This window comes from Fukomys damarensis, unplaced genomic scaffold (genome assembly GCF_012274545.1).
Source record: "Fukomys damarensis isolate Sample0158 unplaced genomic scaffold, DMR_v1.0_HiC HiC_scaffold_29, whole genome shotgun sequence".
Taxonomy (NCBI): domain Eukaryota; kingdom Metazoa; phylum Chordata; class Mammalia; order Rodentia; family Bathyergidae; genus Fukomys; species Fukomys damarensis.
The window spans coordinates 20,694,510-20,701,937 of NW_022900941.1; the positions used below are offsets into that span (position 1 = coordinate 20,694,510).

At 34.7% G+C, this 7,428-nt stretch overlaps 1 protein-coding gene across 1 annotated transcript in view; it reads left to right on the forward strand.

Moving 5' to 3' along the window:
- The first annotated feature begins 116 nt into the window (after positions 1-116).
- Spopl (speckle type BTB/POZ protein like) overlaps positions 117-7,428 on the forward strand; it is a 54,212-nt gene continuing 46,900 nt past the window's right edge. Inside the window, exon 1 of the mRNA XM_033757231.1 lies at positions 117-273. The gene's annotated coding sequence lies outside the window, so the exon portion shown is untranslated. The remainder of the gene's footprint in view (positions 274-7,428) is intronic.

Genomic DNA, 7,428 nt, shown 5'->3' on the forward strand with positions numbered 1-7,428 from the left:
CCCTCCCTCCTTGCGGCTCCTCGGCTTCCCAGCCTCTGCCTACCTGGGTGCTCCTTAGTTTTTTCCACGGGCCTCGCCCCTTTTCCCCTACTTGCCCTCCTTCTCACACCTTTGTATCTGCGCCTGTGCCTTTCTGCCTTCTTTTCCTGCCAGTCCTCGCACACCGCCCGAAGCGAAAGGCGCTCTCCAGTCTACCTTAGCGCAGAGTCCACATGCAGACCTCGTCCCAAACACTGACTCTAGAAACTATCATCTTCGTTAGCACATTATAGGGTGAGTTCTCAGCTCTGCAGACCACGCTGTCTCCACCGCGGCGGTCTGTCCTAACCACACGCTGGCCTTCTCATGAATTGTCGGACTTACCAGGGAGCGTCAAGCTAACCCTGAGGTTCAAGACCACGTCTTAAAAATCCAAATCTTGACTTTCCCTTTTTTATCTCATTCTGCCACCCTTTCTCCTAGTTATTCTTGAATCTGTGTATTTGTGTACGGACTCACATGGAGAAAAGCCACGGTAGAATTTTCTCAAAGCAGTCACAGATCCCAGTAGAAATAAGATTCACTTTCTGCTTCTTCTAACTTTTCACTTACTCTTCCATGGCATTGAAATAGAAGAAGCAGAAAGTGAATCTTATTCAGCCATCACCATCCTAATGTGTTGTCCATACTGTATCTGAATAGTTCTGGGCCTAGTTTGCCCTTTTGTGGTAGCTGCTCTTCCCACTTCTTTCCAGTTGAACCCAGTATTTCTTGGGCGGGTTAATGAAGCAGTAAGAAGTTTATATCTTAGAAAATTGCATCTCTCTCATTCTGATGGGGCTGATGGAATATTTCAATTTATTATCCCGTCATTGATAGAAATGTTGCCTAGTGGTTAGGAGCTCAAACTTGGGAATTGCCAGGACCTGCTACCTACCAGTGTTGGTTTGGGCCAGTTATTTAACCTCTCTGCGATTTAGTATTTTTACCGACTACAAGGGTAGTAGTGATTGCACAAGTTAATGCTGGTCAAATACTTAGAACAGTGCCTGGCACATGGTCAGACCTTGATAAATGGTATCTTTACCATCGCTAGTTTGATTTGTTTTAACTATTGGTAGGTTTATTCTGAGAAAGGAAAATGAGAATGGAAAGCTACTTTCTTATTCTTTGCTTAATTTAACACCCTTTTGTTGTAGATCTAATTTGTATTTTATTATATAAATTAATTTCTTACTTGAAAAATACAGGCTTTTACTTTCTATTTTCAAGTAAATTACCAAGTTACAGATACAGTTCTTATTTCATATACTTATTTGAGATTTCTAAAACTCTGTTTTCTTTTTGAGAATAAATGGAGTTGGAATATACAGCAGCTCCCTCATAATGAAAAAATGAAGATTTTTACACATAACAATTTTAGTACTGCAAGCTAAATAGTCAAAGCTGGTAGGGTATTCTTCATACCCAATTGACTTTATCTTGAAACACAAAGTAGAGCTCTGTCTTCATATGGAGGAATAGTAGCTTTTTTCTTTTAATCTGTTGTGCTCATTCATGTTCACATGACTTGCTTAGTAGTTACCACATTTTACTCAATTTTAAAAATGCTAACAGTTTTTGCCATATGCGGTTACCTTTTGTACAATATTAATATGTTTATAGGATTCGTTTAAACTATAGATATTTATTTTACTGTTCTAAATAGTAAAAATTTGAATTCCCTATTTGCTGTCTTAATTACATGTAATATATATACAAATAATTATCAAATATTTATCACCAATAATAATTCCTGTGCTGCTCATGGAATGTACTTCATAATTTGGGTGATGCCACATTTGCTAAGACTATTCACTGGCCTAGAATATTCTTTGCTCTCTTCTATATATTCAAATTCTACCTGTTTTCTACCTTTTACTGCTTCCACATAGTTCCTGCCAACATCGGTTTCTTTGCTTTTTTGGTTTTCTAGAATCTGCATTTTGTATTTTTTACTATGAAAAGTATAGACAATGCAACTTGAAGAAATATGACTTTTCTAGAACCTGATTTAAAGCTTCTAGAAACTTTTTAAGGATAGGGCCACCCACTCAGAACCCCTCCTGAAAATCTAGGAGTTGTTTTTCTTATTTCCAGTGAAACTCTCCTAAACTCCTCCTAAAGAAACTTTGTTTAAAATTGACATTTAACATCTACTCTGTGCTTAGCATTATTCCTTTGGTTTTGTAAGCATTCTTTCCAAAAATATTTAATGAGCACCTGTTGCTTGCCATGCATTGGGAAATACATGGGAGTGGCCCTTCTCTGTCATGTTCTCTGTGCAAATCAAGCTCTAATAATGCTAAGTCAGTGGTAGCAAACCTATGGCACATGTGCTGTAGTTGGCTGTTTGTATCATTGAAAGCTCCGAAAGGTCCGCCATCACTGCTTTAAGTCATTCAGGGTTTGTAGTGAGTTACTACTTCATCGCCTCTGACCCTTTAATAATGTGTACTGTTCTTAAAGAACTTAATAAATAGTACCTAAATCAGTTTTTATGGGACTTAATTCCTAGTTGGAAAAAGCTCTATCAGAGAATAATAATGACATCACCTCTGCTTTTGTAAATATTTTATATTCTGCAGTGGCCCTGACAGACATTAAACAAGTAATCAGATAAATTTGATATAATGGTAATCACTGACAGAACATTGTGCTAAGCATTGTTTCAGGGTGTTTATATATTAATTCACTTAAACTCATAGTAATCCTTTTTTAAAAAGCTTGCTATTCTCCTTTTACAAATGAAGAACTAGGAAGCAGATTAACTTCCACAAAATCATACAGTAAGCAGCGCAGCCAGGAAATATAAGTCTAGAATATGTTACCCCTTATTACCTCAGATTTGTCACATCTTTGTTGATTAATTTAGTTAAGATTCTTCATTTTTCTGAAAATCAGTTATTTTAAAAATTTATTTTGACAAGCTGGGGCATGGTGGTACACACCTGTAATCCCAGCGCTCAGGAGGCTGAGGCAGGAGGATCTCTGTGAGTTCAAGACCAGCCTGGGCTACATAATGAGTTCCAGGTCAGTCTCAACTACATTGTGAGACTTTGTCTCAAAAAACCAAAAAAAAAAAAAATTTATCTTGACAATGGGGTTTCCCTGAGTATTTTAGGCTAACAAAATAAAGGATATTTAACTTTTGTAAAGTACTTGGCACACTTATCCCAAGCCTTTTATATAGTTAGATAATAAAGACATTTACATTGTGAGCCTGCTCACTGTTTTGTTTCTTTGATTTGCTCATTTAACAAAAGTTTATTGAATAACTTATTTTTGCCAGGCTCTCTGCCAGGCTCTGGTCATACATGTACATTTAAAAAGGGGGAAGGATTTTATATTCTTAGAGGCAAAAGTCAATGGGGAGCAAAGAAACTAAAAAATGAGCAAAAATAATAACTAGATATAGAGCTACTACAAAGGAAAATTATTGTAAGTAATGAAAGGGCACTAGTTATCAGGGGATGCCTCTCTAAAGAAACGATTTTGGGGCTGAAATCTAACGGATGAGCTCCTTATCCAAGTGATGTTGACAGTTTCAACTTTATAGAACTGTAGAAAAGGACTGACTTAGCACATGAGGATAACTTATGGGAAATGAGAACGGAGCATATCATAGTGATCAAAATCCATGCTAAACATTTTATATTTAATCTTAAGAGCAATAGGAAGCCACCAAGAAAGTTAAAAAGCTGAGTAATTTACTTCGATTTTTACATTTAGAAACATTACTTGGCTCCTTTGTGGAGTACAGACTGGAGGGGGAAGTGTAAATGCAGGGTGGTCAGTTAGGTCAGTGCTTCTCATATTTACTTTTGGTGAAGGTCTGCTTTTTTTGTTTTGGTTTTAATATCCATTTAATACTGGTGCTTTAGTAATGTACAATAAAATGAATGTTTTGACATGCTGGATTGCTGTAAAACTTTTAGTTTATGGATCAACATGTGTTCGCAGACCACACTTTGAATAGCATTAATTTCAGCAATAAGAGTAATTTAATGGTCTCGGGATATAACTGACTAGCTAAATGTGAAACGGCCTGTAGCTTGGCTTGCACAAGGGCCTGAGTTCTCTGAAAGCAGTGCAAAAATACAGTAATTTAGGTAAGAGGTGATGGCAGTGATAGAGATAAAGTAGCTTGAGTTGCATATATTTGGGAGGTGAAATTGCTAGGATTTGGTGATGGATTAGATTTGGGATTATATGGAGAAGAGAAAGCTGATTTTCTGGGCCAGTAGTTGTCATACATAAAATAGGACTGGGGAGGAACAGATGTTTTATTTGGTAGTATAAGGAAAGAAGAGATATTAATCATAAAGTTTGAGAGGTTTAGGCCTAAGAGTGAGATAAGTAAAGATATCTAATAGTTGGATATATAGGTTTGGGACTATATATAGGATTGGGACTATAAATAAATTTGGTAATAGCATAAAATTTATAATTGATGCCTTGGAGTGAGGGAAGAGATTGGCCAAGGAAAAAATAGAAGGTACAGAGAAAGGAGACTTAGGCCTAAGCCAGTGGATCTTCCAACATTTTAACATTGGAAAAAAATAATTGCAACAAAGGATATGAAAAGAAGTAGCCAAAAGTTGGAGGAATTTTTTGTTGATATTATGAAAACCAAGACAGTAAACTAAAAAAAAAGTGTAGGGGACCAATCAATTATTTTGAATGCTGCTGAGAAATCAAATTGAGGGCTAACAAGTATACATTGTATTTAGTAACATGCAGAATACTTTATATTTCTCACTAGTGAGTTCATCCATAAACCATTTGATAATTTTATTTTAATCTGCCAAAGCTATAATCCTAAATTTATAATAAAATTATCATTTCTGTATCACGAACCATATCTTCCTTCCTGAGCTCATACTCATGTTTCTGCTCATCACCATCTGGATATCCTATAAGTATCTCAAATTTTTTCCCCCACAACTTACTCATTCAGAGTCCATTTTTTTTTAAATCCACTGTCAGATACTGAACTACTTTTAAGTATTGTGATTAGAACTCAGAAGAGGTACTATCCATAGTTAAACTAATATTTGCTATTCTAGTGTGAATAGTGCTGCATAGCAGTTTATTCAGTTTGTTTTGGAAGCACAGAGAAAGGGCATCAGGAAAGTTTTTCTAAGGAAAAGGACACTGGAGCAACATTTCTGAAAAGTAACAAGCTTAGGTGGAGAGGACAATGCAGTGGTAGATGATATTAAAAGAAATTATATTTCAGATATTTTGAAAGCATTCCCAGACAGGAATTGTTAGTAGTAGTTGTCAAAACCTTTACTGGCAAGGTGAAAAGTCTTATAGAAAAATGGTGAGACAGTATGGATTTTAAAACAGTACATAAAAGTTCAAGAAGACAGCTGTTTTAAAATAAGAGGGATATGTTAATAATTTGTGTCCTCTATTCCTCAACCCTTTTTGCTTTCTTTATCTCTCTCTCTTTTTTTTTTTTTAGCTTGGCTAGAGGCTTATCAATTTCATTGATCTTTTTTTTTTATTATTTTTTGGTACGCGGGATTGAACTCGGGTCCTTGGGCTTGCAGGGCAGGCCACCGAACCGCTGAGCTAAATCCCTGGCCCCAATTTTATTGATCTTTTTAAGGAAGCAGCTTTTGGTTTCGTTAATTTTTCTCTTGATTTCTTCCTCATTCAGTTTCACTGATTTTTTTTTTCCTGTAATTTTTACTTCTTTGCTTTAAACTTTGTACTTAATTTACTATTATTTTTTCTGGTGTCCTAAAGTAGAAGTTTATATGATTGATTTTAAATCTTTCTTCTTTTTTAATACAGTTGTCCTTTAGTATCCATGGAGGATTGGTTCCAAGATCCCCTGTGGATAACAAAACCTGTGAATGTTCCAGTCTCTTTTATGAAATGGTGTGTTTTCATAAAGCCTATACAATCGTCCCATAGGCTTTAAAATAACTCTAGATTACTTGTAATTCTTGGGGTAGGGATGTAGCTAAGCAGCACTGAACCTGCTGGCAAGTGCAAAGTCCTGAGTTCTAATTCCCAGTACTGGAAAAAAAAGCAAAAAAACAGATTGCTTATAATATTTAATACAATTTTAAGTACCATGTAAATAGTTGTTATAATGTATTGTTTAGGAAATAAGGACAAAATATTTGTAATGTCCAGTTTAGTTGCATTTTTTTTTTCATAATAGTTTCAGTTTGTGGTTGGTTTATTCCACAACTGCAGTATGCATGGATATAGGGGCCAACTGTGTGCATTTGTTATTTCCCTCTAACCCTGCCTTTGTGATACTTCACACATTTTGGTATGTTTTCCTATTCATTTGCTTTAAAATATTTTAAATTTTGTCAAAATTTCTTCTTTGACCTTTGCGTTATTTAGAAATGTATTATTTAATCTCCAACTATTTTGGGATTTCTCAGCTGTGTCTCTATTACTGATTTATAGTTTAATTCACTGTAGTCTGATAGCAGATATTGTATGATTTCTAAGTTTTTAGAAAATTTTTATTATCATTATGTTTTGTTTGTTTGGCCCAATATGAATGTTCCATGTAGGCTTGAAAAAATATTTATTTTACTGTCTTTGGATGAAGTCACTAGATGTATATTATATACACTTAATTGCTCTTGATGTTCAGAATAGTCTATAAATGTATATTATATCCAGTTAATTAATGTTGTTGAATTCATATTTTGTCCTTACTTCCTGCCAGTTGGATCTGCCTATTTCTGTTAGGTTTTTGAAGTATCCAACTATAATAGTACATTAATCTATCTCTTTTTGCAATTCTCAGCTTTCACTTCATGAATTTTGATGCTCTCTTTTAGATATATACATACACATTAGGAATTGTTATGTGTTAGAGAATTGACCTCTTTGTTATTACAGTATATAATGCACGTTTATCCCTTATGACTCTTTTACCTTTGAAATAATTAAGTGACTTTAAAAGTAAAGATTCCATTAATCTCCCAGTATTTTTTCAGTTGTCATTTGGGAGCAATTATTATTTTTTGTAGTTTAGTGGAGAATTTCCTTTAAAGGTAGTTATCATTAAAAAAGAAACCCTCACAAATAACAAAAACCAGTGAATATAGATTTGTTTTGAAATTTCCAAAAGAAGTACAAATACAAGAAACATTTGAGTAAATTGAATTTCATTTAGTTTTATTTTTGAGTGGTGTTTCTTACTTTTTTTTTTTTTTCTTTCTTTTTTGGTACCATGGATTGAACTCAGGACCTTGCACTTAGGAGGCAGGTGGGAGGCAGAGAGCAGCACCACTGAGCTAAAACTCTGGCCCCCTTGAGTGGCATTTCTCAAAGACAGTTTAAACTTTTGCTAACCAGTTATTTAACATCAGCATTACATTTAATAATGTCCAGTTTTGCTTAAAAAAAAAAAAAAAAAAAAAA